The sequence below is a fragment of the Notamacropus eugenii genome, chromosome 3, assembly GCF_028372415.1.
Source record: "Notamacropus eugenii isolate mMacEug1 chromosome 3, mMacEug1.pri_v2, whole genome shotgun sequence".
NCBI classification, from domain to species: domain Eukaryota; kingdom Metazoa; phylum Chordata; class Mammalia; order Diprotodontia; family Macropodidae; genus Notamacropus; species Notamacropus eugenii.
The window spans coordinates 175432680-175444922 of NC_092874.1; the positions used below are offsets into that span (position 1 = coordinate 175432680).

General features: G+C 38.0%; 1 long non-coding RNA gene across 2 annotated transcripts; it reads left to right on the plus strand.

Annotated features, from left to right (window-relative positions):
* The first annotated feature begins 5000 nt into the window (after positions 1-5000).
* LOC140531309 (uncharacterized) lies at positions 5001-11997 on the plus strand. 2 transcript variants are annotated; one of them, XR_011976319.1, is made up of 3 exons: positions 5001-5066; positions 10188-10382; positions 11834-11997. It is a non-coding gene; the product is annotated as an uncharacterized lncRNA (long non-coding RNA). The 2 variants fall into 2 exon arrangements; XR_011976318.1 differs by lacking the exon at positions 11834-11997 and having other exon boundaries at positions 10188-10859.
* The last annotated feature ends 246 nt before the right edge of the window (positions 11998-12243 follow it).

The following is a 12243-nucleotide window of genomic DNA, read 5'->3' on the forward strand; positions in this document are numbered from 1 at the left end:
CGCCCATTCAGTGAATAGGCCTTTTTAAGAAGTAGTCAGGGCATGGCCCCTTTAACGAGGCATAGAAAAAATAACTAAATCAAGCAGGGAGGCAAACAACAACAGTTACTATTGATCATCACTCTTAAAGCCAGGAGGGTCCAGAAAATAGCCCTTAAGTGGAGCTTAGGCAGGGGCCTGGTGTTGTCTAATCTATGGGCTTCAGAGTGCAGTAGGTTTAACATTAGTCATTTTGTGAAAGAAGAATCAGAACAAAAGGGAAAAACCAGGAGAAAGAGGGGGAAAAAAAGAAAGATGCTCCAATCTGCATTCAGACTCCATAGTTCTTTCTCTGGATGTGGATGGCATTTTCCATCATGAATCTTTTGGAATTGTCTTAGATCAATGGATTGCTGAGAAGAGCTAATTCTGTCAAAGGGGATCCTCCCACAATATTTGTTATTGTGTTCAATGTTCTCCTGGTTCTACTCACTTCACTCAGTATCAGTTCATGTAAGTTTTTCCAAGTTTTTCTGAAATCTGCCTGCTCATCGTTTCTAATAGAACAATAGTATTCCATTACATTCATTTACCATAACTTGTTTAGCCATTACCCAATTAATGGGTGTTCCCTCAATTTCCAGGTCTTTGCCACCACATAAAGAGCTGCTATAAATATTTTTGTACATGAGTCCTTTTCCCTTGGAAAAAAATACATCTTGCTCCAACCATAAAAGTTAAACATATTCAAAGACTAGCAAGTATTTCAAGTGTGGGGAAAACACATTCAGCCTGAACACTCTGGGATAACTAGGATGACAAATTATTGGAAATTTGAGACCTTATTTAAGTTATTAGCATTTGTGATGGTATATTTGTGGCCTGCATATTCTGGCAAACAAAGGGAGAGAAGGAAGAAGAGGAGAATGACAGTCCTTCAAGGGAAAACAGCTGTATAATAGACATAGATATAGTCCAAGTATTATGTCTAATTATGGCAAATGAATCACAACTGTAAGCATCTTAAACGTAGGCATAAAAAGAAATAATTAACTCTCAAACAGGAAGCTGCGTTGACTGATTGCATAGTCTGACAGCAAGGGAAAAGACAGCTTAGTGCTTTGCAAGCATGAGGAAGGCTCCTTCAGAAAGAGGTTGCAATGTTCTGTTCCTTTAGTAAAAACTTTGTGGGGACAGAGCACATGGTTAGGGTTATCACACTGTTTTACTCTACTGGGATGGTTTGAACTGATATTTTTTGAAAGAAGGTATGATTCAATACTTGATCTTACACTACAGTGAAGTGGGCTCGGTGGTCTTGGATCTATCAGCTAAGCAACTCATCTAACCTCCCTAAACCTCAGTATTTCCCTCTTTAAAATGGGGCTGATAACAAATAATATTTGCACTGCCTGCCTTACAGAATTGTTGATGAAGAAAGAGTTTCGCCAGCTCTAAAGTAGTGTTTAAATGTGAGTTATTTTTAATCAATCTTGGAATCCATTCAAAAATGATCAGTGAAGCGTTAAACAGCAATGGTAGGCACTTAATATAATTAATTGACTTGGATTGATATTAAATAATATTTTTAGTTTATAATGAGGCCTAAAACATAGATCCCATAGCAAGGGTCTACTATTTTAATTGATTATCAATCACCCCAAAAGTCGACCTGAAAACTTGCTATCTATAACTCCTCATCTTACTTTTCTACTTGTATCCCTAGGACTTAGGACAGTGCTTTGCACATAATAAGTGCTTAATAATTGCTTTTTTCATCCTATTTATTCATCCATTTCTTCCCCCTCCCCCCAAATAGCCATGTCATTTCAATCTGACCTAGAATGGAGGCTTCTAGAGCACTGGACCCAGAATCAGGAAGACCCCAGTTAAAATCTGTCCTCAGACACTAGCTAGCAGCAAGTCATTCAACCTCTCTTTGCCTCAGTTTCCTCAACTGTAAAAATGGGGATAATAATAGTATCTAATTCCAGGGGCTGTCATGAGGATAAAATAAAATAATACTTATAAAGTGCTTAGCACAGTGCCTGATACAAAGTAGACTCCATGTAAATGTTAGGTATTATCATCATTATCATCATCATCATCATCATCATCATCATTATATAACCACAAGGTACGTAACCGTAAGGTATATAACCCTAATAAGGTATTTATTGATGATGATGCATTACCGCTTAGTGGAAAATCAGTAACCTGAAAGTAAGACAGCCTAAGTTACAGGCCTGGCTCTGTCAATTACTAGTGATACAACCTTAGAAAAATAATTTAATCTCACTGAACTTCACTTTCCCTCTATTTATGAAGTGGGGAATACAAGACAATCCATATCTACTGTTTTAAGCGTCAAGTGAAATAACATAAGTGAAAGTGATTTGAAAACTGAAATATTCTTCAAATGTGGCTTTTATTATGATAACTAGCATTTTTAGAACACTTTAGAGCTGAAATATATGGAGAGTCAGCTGGTTTCAGAGCCAGAAAGTCTGGGGTTCAAGTTTCACTGTTGATATATATTGACTGTGTGACCCTGGGAGAATCACAGCCTCTCTGTGCCTCCCGTTCCCTCATCTGTAAAATGAGGGGAGCCCAGACATGATGGCTTCTAAGGTCCTTTCTAACACTGTCTATGATCCTATGAAGTTATTTAACTTTTTAGTGCTCCAGGCAACTGACTCTCTAAAATTGAAAGTTGTGGAGAAGGTGCCAACATTGGTAAAGGAAGACTCTTCATTCAGGAGTTCCTTTGGCTACCTTGGTGGCTGAACCAAACCAGGCTGAGGATCAGTGACGGGCATCAAATCCATCGATGAGTTACGAGGTGTCTGTCTACCAAAAGCATGTGAAGGTGTCCCCCAGCAGAATGGATAGATGAAAACAATTTGTTCCAACAACCATGAAGGTGGCTGAAGCAGTCACTGTGGAGCACTTAGAGCTTGGTCAGGCATCAAAGACTGCATCCTGGGCCATCACCAATTCTTTTGACTTTTGTCCTGACACTGGACTTCCAATGATTCTGGAAGAGAGAGTGAGGCTGACAACTTTGTGCAACTCTGCCTCACTTAAATCCAATTCATGCACAATTCAAGACATCTCCCCTTGAGGTCACTGGTCCTCTCCAAAAATGAAGGACAAACATCTCCAGAAGTTATCTCAGGTCTCTGAAGATCCATTTCATTTTCTGTAACCATCATACAGTGTCAATAGTCAACATCTGAGGATCACTGTATATCTAGCCATGCAAAAGAAGTCAAATCCATTTTCTTTGAGAAGATCCATTTCATTTTCTGTAACCATCATACACTGTCAGTAGTCAACATCTGAGGATCACTGTATATCTAGCCATGCAAAAGAAGTCAAATCCATTTTCTTTGATATTCCACTTTTGGGTTCTGCTGATTTTTTTGTATCATTGCCCATAGTTTGTGAATACATGTTCTCTCTTTTACCCCAGTAAGAGCATCTGGGACTTGAGTGTTTCATTCTATTTTCATGTAATTTTCCCTCTAGAGTTCCTTGGTCACTTCCCCTCTTTAAATGTTTCTTGGCACTTTGACAAACCCCAGTAGCCTAGTAACCTGTTGATTTCCTTCACATTTCAAACCCCATGTTCCCATTTAATTTTCTTTAGTAAATATGTACTTCTTAATTTTTTTTCTATGGCCTTTCTTCACAGAAAGACATTTTTATTTTTAATCAGAGCTGTGACTTCATTGGTACAGAGAAATTCCAGTGAGGAAATTCCCTCCACCAATACATATCTGTCCCCTACAACTCATTGTTTTTTAAAGTTGCCTCAGGCACTGAAATGACAAGCAATTTACCTACTGATCTCAAAACTAGTAATGTCAGAGATGGGACTTGAACCCAGGTTTTTCTCATTCTGAGACTGGCTCTCTATTCTTTATGCCACTTACCAGTCAGTAAATGCACTGTACTAAGCACCAAAAAAGTCAAAAGAGTGGTCTGTGCTGTCAAGAAGCCCCCATTCACATGGAGCAGACAATATGTGAACTATGTACAAACAAGTTGATACACAGCATTAATGGAAGGCAAGCCCTAGCAAGGGGACAGAGTGGAACAGAGGCCTCAAGTAAAGGTAGGATCTGACTGAAGCTTGAAGGAAGCCAGGGAAAGTGGAAGACCAAGGAGACGCAAGAAATCATTCCAGGCCTAGGGGGCAACCAGTGAAAAGATGCAGAAGAGGGATATGGAGTGTTGTTTGTGAGGAACAGAGAGTAGGGCTGTGCAGCTTATTGAAGGACATATGAAAAAATAAATCCAAGTTAAATTCATAGAATTCACTGTATAGAATCACAGAAATTTAGAATAGGTAGGGATTATATTAGAATTTTAGACCAGGAAGAGATGACTTTAATCATTTACAGGTGAGATATGTAACCTAATTTATATGGTTTTCAGGTGGAATAAGCCTGAAGTACAATAAAAAGGCAACCTTATACATGAAATGTTTCTAGTTTTTAAACAATCCTTTTGTCCCAATGTTAGTTTTACAAATTTTTACTCCCCAAATCAAAAAGTTATTCAACAACAAACCCTAAAGGAACCATTTCTTAGTGTTCACAGTTGTGACTTTTTTTCAGGGAAGTCTAATTTATAATTTTTGGATCATAAACAAATGATAGCCATGGGTGTCATTCTACCTGGACTGAAAATGTGTCTAAATTAACTTGTGTGAGATTACATGGGGTATGTGTACAAAAGTAGTCACAGCCTCTCTTTTTTTTTTTCTGTGGTGGCAAAGAAAGGAAAATGAAGAAGGCTTCTATTAATTAATTAAATAAATAATTAGCTGCACGGAATGTTGTACATGAATAGAATGAATACCATTATACTGTAAGAGGTGACAAAAGGGATGGTGTCAAAAGAATCTGGGAAGATTCATACAAAACAATTAGGAATAAAGTGAACAGAACAAGAGAAGCGATTTCTATGGCAACAATGTAGCAACAACTCTGAAAGACCTAAGAACTCTGATCAGTCATGATTTCAGAGGAGGATCCATGATGAAGTATGTTTTCCACCTCCTGACAGATGGACTCAAGGTACAGAATGAAGCAGACGGTTTTTGGATATGACCAGTGTGGGAATGTGTTTTGCTTTTTTCCCCAGTAGGACAAGGGAGGTGGAAGGGAAGAAAAAATATTTTGTTAATTGAAAAATACAGTAAATGTAAAAAAACATCTAATCAATTACATGAGGTAAATGGATTCACTATGCTTGTCCTGTCACAGTACATACATGTTCCTACATAATAACTCTGTACAGTTATCCCTTCCACATCATAGGGGTTAGAGGCATGGTGCCCCTGAGATCTGGAAAATCCAAGCAAAAATTTTTGGCTCTCCCTTTGTACCAGAAAAATCTAATTTTTTTTCTTTTTCCTTTATGGAGTATTTATAATGCCTTATTGTAAAATTTGGGTTAAGTATTTGGTCATAAGCTCTGTCTCATCTGCTAGACTTTCAGTGTAACCTGTGGCTTCTGCAAAACTCCCAAAAAATTCCCACTTAATTTCTTATGATGACCCAGAAGCTGAGATGGGAAAAGTCAAGATGTGAAAGGAATAACTGTATTTCTAATCTCATTTGTCCTTTGACAAATAAAAGAATTGGATCTGATGATGATAATGACACCAATAATAGTAAATTTGTAAACTGGGCAATCTAAGATGCTTTACAAGGCACAATAACTATCTAATGGACAGATAATCTTCTCTGGACATTGATGTCAAAACATAATTGTGCTCCAATGGGAAAATTGAGAAAAAAATTTTATAGTGGTGAGGCATCAATACTCTAAGATTCTGTACTTCAGGAACTCAATTGATCTAACTCATAACTAAGGTTAAATCTACATATTCAGTAGCACCAGGGACCCAAAGACCACTCCAACCCATAACAGTTTCAAACCAGGTGATATGGCCAACGGAGACCAATAAATTCTTTTCACACTGATTGAACTACTGGGTAGATGAATTCGTAATGGATTTAGCTGAAAGTCATGGTCAGTGTTTCTTGGAACTCTTAAGCCACTGTGAAAGTGTATTTGGCCTTAATACTCCCAGAGTGTTTCTAGATTGAGGTTACTGGAGTTTCCATTCGTGGTTTGCATGAGGACGGTCTGGTTATGTTTCACGTCTGCTTAGAGTTTGAAGTAAAAAGAAAAAAAGGAACTGGAATGTTTCTCACCTCATCAACCCTAACCACATCCCCTTTGCCAATCACCCTGTGGGAAAGAGAAAGAAAAAGAATAAATGATTGAGTAGAGAAGAGAAAGTTGGGGAAGAAACAGGAAAGAGAAAGGAAAGAGAAGGAGGTTAGGAAAATTAAGGAAGTCAGATCCAAAGAGGTTGATACCCAAGGTATCAAACCCTGGTAAATATTTAATAACCAGCTCTCTGAGGGAAGGAAAAAGTGTATACACAAAAACCTTTAAATTTAGTTGGTATCATTAACATTTCCCCCGTCTCTTTCTTAAGCTTAGACAATCAACAAAATAATAAATCAAGCCTTGATTTATCGTGGTTGCCAGTTCCCAAGATATAAGCCATCACACTGAAACTTTAACCATAGGCTCTTAAGAGCCAGTAAAAGCTGCTTCCAGTATGCCCCGTAACACCCCAAGTGGAAGGACATCCTTAAAACCTTGAAAAGTTTGGGAATAACATCCTCCCTAGCTTAAACAATGCTCTTGCTATAAAATTCAATTGTACATCATGTTACAGAGGGGAAGATGGATGCTTGGAGAGGCAAAGAGGCTGGCTCGCCCATGGATGCACAAGTAGTATGTAGAAAGAAGGTGGGAAGGCAGCCAGTTTGCTGAGTCCTAGTCCTCCACTCCTTCTGCCAGTCATTCTGCCTTCAAATGATGATTGACGTTTTGCTTCCTAATCGCACAATAAAACTCTATTAGATAGGTCACTTTTTACATAAAATGCATATTTTAATACTTCGCAATTTTAATGATAATTTCCATGACCCAGATGCAGGTGATTATTACGCTGGGGAGTGGCACGGGTAGGAAGAGAGAGTGAAAGAAGAGGAATGAATCATAAAGCAAAGAAAAAAAGGCAAAAAAGACTAGGACATTCACCTTCATGGCACTTAAAATTTCAGAGTATTTTGCCATATTCCCACATGACCAGCATGTATTATACTCATTCCATGCCATAAGTTCTCAGAATGATCTCTCTTATCCCAATCATTTATTTTCCTTTTTATTTCGGGAAACAACGGACACAGGAAAAAGTTGCAAAATTTGCCTAAGGCCACTCTAGTGGTTGAGTTAGATTTATAGTCCAAACTTCCTCATCTTTTATTCAGACCATTCGCCAATATCATCTTTTTTGGTGCCACATGAAGGTATTCAGCTTGAATCTCTATGGTATTGAAAGAACTAGTTCTAAAGGGAACAGTTCAGTTGATCAAACAATTATTTTATCTATATGAAACCACTGGTTCAACTGATTTTTAGCCTTGAATTGACTGATTTTTTTCAACTGAAGGAACTGAATAAAGCATTTATTTGTCATCATTTAGACAATAGCTATGGTGAGGTACTAGAGCACTGATCACAGAACAGCAATTCAAAATGGCAGGTGGCTAGCGCTGGACTCTTCTAAGTATTCATTGGTCATGAGTCTGGTTTCCTGTGGGGGTCATGACAAGAAGACAAGAAATGTAGCTCATGTATTATTTCAGCAACATGCCTCAGAAAGCGAGCAACAATATATGGCCAGATTTTCTGACACCAGAGACTGGAAATTCAGGAACATGGAGAACTCTGAGGTCAAGGATAATAAGAATAACCCAACAGAAATTACTCAGAACAGTGAATTCTCCTTCAGATCAAGAAGAAAGTACAACAAAAAAAGTATTTATTAAGTACCTGCCATGCTATGTGCAAAGTACTATGAGAGTGCTTTATAAATACTATCTCAGTTGATCTTCACAACAGCTCCAGGAGGTAGATGCTAGTATGAGCCCCAGATTACATTTAAGGAAACTAAAGCAGATAGTGGTTAAGGGTCTTGCCTAGAATTGCACAACTAGTAAGTATCTGGGGTCAAATTTGAACTCAGATCTTCTTGACTCCGGGCAGCTAGGTGGTACAGTGGATAGAGTGCTGGGCCTGAAGTCAGGAAGACTCCATCTGCCTGAATTCAAATCTGACATCAGACACTTACTAAGCTGTGTAACTAGACAAGTTATTTAACCCTGTTTGCCTCAGTTTCCTCATCTGCAAAACAAGCTAGAGAAGGAAATGGCAAACCACTCTATCCTTGCCAAGAAAATCCCAATTGGGGTCACAGAGAGTTAAACACTGATGAACAACATCAACAACTTCCTGATTCCAGGTTCAGTACTCTATTGACCACCTGACTCTGTGTGTGTGTGTGTGTGTGTGTATGTGTGTATGTGTGTGTTCGTCCTTCGTTGCCAAAGAAGACCATGCCATCAGAGAAATAATGACATGACTTGCACTTGACTTTGTTTTGAGTAAGGGAGGGTTGTGCAGATCACCAGTCTTACTACTCCTCCACAGCCATCTGAATCCAGTAACCAGATATTCATCAGGATGACTGGAGATGACCCAGGATGAGGCAATTGGGGTTAAATGACTTGCCCAAGGTCACACAGCTAGTGAGTGTCAAGTGTCTGAGGTGAGATTTGAACTCAGGTCCTCCTGACTCCTGTACTAGTGCTCTATCCACTGCACCGCCTAGATTCCCCATACCATCTGACTACAAGAATTGGGGAGGAAGAAGAGTTAAAGAGTTAAAATCATATGAAAGTTGCTTTCATAAGCCAGGCTTTCATTCAGAAATGGAGCCCATTTCTGAGTTTCACACATGCTATTCCTTTCCTGGGCACTGCTCTCTATTATTTCATCCTTTTCCTTTACTCCATTATAGTCCCAGACCTAGAGAATGAGATATAAGGGAAAGAAAATTGCAACTTACCTATGATTTGAGATAATAAGCTGACTTAAACCCACAAAAAAGAAGGCCTACATCCATAGGCTCATTTGAAGACAAGGAAATTCACCTCCTTTCCACTAAAGCAGTGAAAAATGCTGGGCTCTCTCTTGTAAATGGTTTTTGAGAATGCATTATCATATGCTCTAGACATAAAAGGAGAGAAATAGCCCTGAATATGCCTAGCCAGATCCATACAGCCCAATGAAACAGAGACTGCAAAATTATTTAGAGAGCAGTCCTGGAAACAATCCAAATCACGATTGCCCAAGTCCCAAAAGAACCAAAAAAACTCAAGTCTCACTTGGCACCCATGTGTGGACCACACCTTATACTGCACGTACCTAGGCCTCACCATACTTGCACAAGGGAGTTCCAAAATGTTTAATAAACCATTTCAAAATAAAATTCCTTAAGCTTTAAACATCATTTTAAAAGTCTCTTTAGCAAAACAGGTACTAAATTTCTCAAAAATAGTATAACTTTGCAGAAAATCAATAATCCAATGAGTGGAAATTCCTCCCCAAAGGAAATATTAAGCAGGTAGGTTTCCACAACATATTTTAGGTATAAGGTCTCTATCTCAAAAATTTTTGCCAGAAGAATGACTACTAATCAAAGAACTATAAAGCTACAAGGGATGCCAAGAGACGGAGCTTGTCCATCCTCCTGTCTCCAAAGTGAATCTCATGTTGTTCAAAGATCATTCTTTTCTGACATCATCTGAATCAAAATGGGTCACCAGCCCTCCCTCTATCATAACACATGCAAAGTCTTTGACCAATGTCATGAACATATTTTCTATTTTTCAGTGCAACCTATTCAAGTCTTAGAGATATTTATGTCCAAGTCCATGCTATAAGCAACTTAACTGGAAAACAAACGCTCACCTGAGGCAATGAGTCAAATCTTTTACTTTTTTAAAAAAAAGTGAGTACTGTCTAGTGGAAAAAGACAAGTGAAAAAAATGTTTTTTAGAAAAAAATCTCATTTGTGATTGCATCCTTAGCAAGATACTCCAAATGCCTCAATGGTTAAAACACTGAACTGAGTGAAATGTTTTTACTTCTCGATATATCACTTAGCTGCTGTGTGAAACTGAGCCAATCACTTAATAGCTTTGTGTATCCATTTCCTCATCTGTAAAAATAAGGATAATAATAGCTGTTCTCTATTTACCCCACAGAAAAGTCTGAAGAAATAGCAAGATAGTGTCTGTAAGATGCTTTGATCTCTTCTGAGATAAACGCCGTGTAAATTCACAGTGGAGTGTTATTACCAGCCTACAACACAAAACCTGAATGGGCATAGATCACAAAAATAACCGGCCAACACAAAGTGAATGCAAAAACCAGGGAGAGAGCCAAGAGATGGGATTAAGGTAATGGGAGAGACACAAAAACAAGATATTTTTCTTCCCACACTTTGCACTTCTGATAGTCTGATAATTCTGATAGTCTGATCAGAACAAGGTAATGAAGAAAAATCTGTATTATTTCAAGGGGAAAAGGGCAGAGCACAAACCAACAAACAAACAAAAACAGCAGCAAGTTTGCTCAATCCAGGCAATCTGAAGTCAAGATGCTAGTCATAGACTATCAGAGCTGATAGAGATCTTGGATAGAATCTTCTGGGATAGAAACCTTCTGGGAAAACTAAGGTCCTGAGAGGGGAAGTGTAATCCCTACACAACTAGGAAATGACAAAGTAATGACAAGAGCTCATCATATCTGCCATCTTCCAGTCCTATGCCCATTCTACTGCACCATGCATAAATCCACCCAGGTGAAGCTCTCAACATGTTTTTAAATAATAAAAATAAATGATATGTAGATAGGACATTAAGGCTTGAAAAACATTTTGCATATGGCATCTCTTTTGCTCTTTGCAACAAAAGTGAATTCAATTTCCCTGACCACAGCAGAGGGAAATGATGACTCCACCCCTCTATGTGGCTTTCTAAGCTACACTGTTACATCCCAGAGGCCTTAGTCTATGTCACACTTGACCCACTGCTCAGAACTAATCACCACTTTAAAACAAATAATAATGAGAAATGGATTTATGTGAAAGTAGGCACTAAAATCCCACCTTATCCAGGAAGCCTTCCTTGACTCATTAGCAGAGAAGTAATGCATTTCCCTTGGCCACACCTTATTTAATCACACAACTTCTATATTTCTTTCCCTTGTTCACCATTACACAACATGCACTTACTTATTTGCTTCTACATAATATAAATTATTTCCTAATGTATTTGTGTTAGATGCACTTGCCTACATTTGCCCTACTATATACATGCTTTCATGTCTAAGTCAACATTGACTATCTTTGATGATAAACTCTGTTGGGTGGAAATATTTAAATTCAATCTGTACAGTATCTGTTCCAGATAAGCTGATAACTACTTAGCAGGCATATCATTTTGGATGAGGATACAATTCTCTACACCTTTATAAAGTCAAAATATTACTTGTTCACTTGCCAATAAGAGAAAGTTCATCGTCTATGCAATATAACTAATGTGAAAATGTGTTTAATAAGAGTGTATGTGTAGAACCCATATATGATGGTATGCCATCTCGGGGAGGGTGAAGAGAGGGAGGAGGAGAAGATTTTAAGATTTATGAAAGTGATTGTTATAAAGGGAAAACAAATAAATTAAATTTAAAGAAAAAAGAGAAAGTCAGTCATACTAATTCCATGCCCATAAGACCACATCAAAATTGGATATCCTTAAAGTTTCAACAGTTACAATTCACCAGTGTTCCCTAAGATGACCCCATGACTAGCAGGATAGATGATCTAAAACTTCACCAACTATATTCCTAGGTTCATCATCAAAAGTTTATATTGATTTGGCCACCATAATTCCTGAAACCATCTACTAAGGTATGGAAGGGTCCTGATTTGCACAGGTAGAAGGATTATCCACATCCATGAAATGAAGAATCTTTTGAAATTTTGATGTAATAAGAAATAAATTTTAAAACACATTTATTTACCTTCTCAAAGAATTATACATAGCATATTTATCATGTTTGCAAATGACAGACATAAAGCTAAGAACAATGGCCGATACTTAAGATTCAAAAATTTCCTGACAAGTTAGAAGCTGGGGCAAATCTCATGTGATTAAATTTAATGGGGACAAATGTAAAGTCTTATACTGCTAAAAAGAAATAAATAAATCAGTCTCACAAGTACAAGATGGTGTTGGAGGGTGGGGGTGGCAGTGTAGC